Source organism: Papaver somniferum, chromosome 10 (assembly GCF_003573695.1).
Source record: "Papaver somniferum cultivar HN1 chromosome 10, ASM357369v1, whole genome shotgun sequence".
NCBI lineage: Eukaryota > Viridiplantae > Streptophyta > Magnoliopsida > Ranunculales > Papaveraceae > Papaver > Papaver somniferum.
Window position 1 is genome coordinate 34,565,668 of NC_039367.1, and position 2,062 is coordinate 34,567,729.

Genomic DNA, 2,062 nt, shown 5'->3' on the forward strand with positions numbered 1-2,062 from the left:
CATTTTGAAACTCAGTCGGATATTCGTTGTATTGGACATTGTAATACCAGTTCGACATTCTACTGCAGGGGTGTGAGTTGTCACACAAAATAAAACCCACTGACGGGGGATTCGTGGGTGGATAGAGTCTTACCTCCCGTACCAGATGGGCGATGAACCTTTGAAGTCGACTCACGCCACCGACTCCTATGTCAGTGTACGAACCCGAGGGGCCGAGACAGTATCGTAACTGTCGTCCTTCCCTACAAACAGTTGATATTTAATTTTAACCCTTCCTTAGGGTTTAAAAATAAAAATGTCCAAGTCCAAAAATAAAAATGTCCAAAAAGGAAAAGAAAAATTACAAAAATAAAATCCTATTTACAGTTTCTAAAAATAAACAAAATAACTATATACAAAATCTTCTTCTTCACTCCTTTTAGATTCCTCTTTTCTTTCCTTCTTTGGCGATGCTTTCCTTTTATAGTACTTTTCTTTCCTTGTAGCTTTGCTCCAAATCTGAAAAGAAGAATCGAAAAATACCAAAACGCGTGAAAAAGAACAAAAAAAATAATAAAAATAAAAATAAACCTAAAACAAATCTAAATACAAATCCGCGTCGGGGACGCCAAAAATTGATGTAGTTTTTTAAGTGGTAAATAAAGTTCGTTCAACTCGGACTTGTGTAGACTCAATTTCAAACTTAATAATAGAAAACAATAAAAATAAAGAAAATATATACACAAGGTTTGTCACAATGTCGAGAGATTACTGAGACTCAGGATTCCACCAAACCTCATACCATGGGGTTCAAAAATCAATTCTTAGAAAATTATAGCTCTTGTTTATTGACTCTAATTCTTTGTCAGGGTAGATTTTAAAAGGATTAACTGTAAATCACTAGCATGATGCATCAAAAGCACTTAGACCAAGCATACATCATCATACGACTTCGCAACTAATTAAGAAAAATCATAAAACGATTAATTAATGCAAGAAGTCATAAAAATAATTAAATATAATTACCACACGTATGAAATATGGCTTCCTCCGTCATCCCAGTGTTGGGGTTTAGCTCCTCATATTAATCATGATCTCAAAATATGTGTTTGTTGCTCAAAAGATGATTAAAAGAGTGAAAAGTAATAACACAGACTGTTTGCAACAATGTACTGGTGTTGCAAAACAGCTGTTACAATGGAACTGTTACAGAAAAACTGTTGCTTTGTCGCTGATTTTAAGACCCTACAATAAGACTGCCCTGAACAGCTTAATTTTCTTCAGCTGTTAAACAGTGACGCTTTTCTGCGACTGTCTACCGAGTGTCAATGTTCTTCAGCTGTTCTTCTTCTTCAACAGCAGCAGCTGCAGCAGAAACAGAGTTTGGTAAAGCTCTGATTTCTTCTTCTCAGGCTCTCCTTAGGTTCCCAAACTCTCGACACCTCTTTTACATGACCCAAGACATCTATTTATATCAAAAATACCGATTAAATCTCTCCAAAATCTTCCAAAATATCTTTCCTTCTCTTCACGGCCAAGTTGCGACAATTTCTTGTTTTAGGATTTCTACGCGTTTCTGAGCTTTCCTTTTTATTCTAAACTCTTCCTTAGATAGATACAAATATTTGGGAAGGTTTACAGCGTTTTAATCACTCTAAAATTCCGTAAAACAGGTCACACACGTGACTTTCCATATCTTCTTGTTGTGAGAAAAATCCGTCGTTTGAGCCCAATCTAATCGATTTAAACACCCATATCAGATTACTAGACCCATAAGGAGTCTATCCTATGAAAATCAGAGGTTTAATCGACCTCAAACTCCTCCAAATCACGATTGCCAAAACTGCTCTTTAACTACACTTTTTTCCAGCCAAAACCTGATTTTTGAATGTTGAAGATGGTTGCCCCTTATCCAGAGTAGGGGTGCGATTAACAGATGCCTGGAAATGGGCTGTCCCTTAGTAATTAGGTTACCCCTTATCCAAAGTGAGGGTACGAATAGCAAATGTCCTCCCATGAACGCAAAAAACACTTTTCGAGTCAATTTCGCCGCAAAATCTTATTTTTCCAAAAACACCTACAA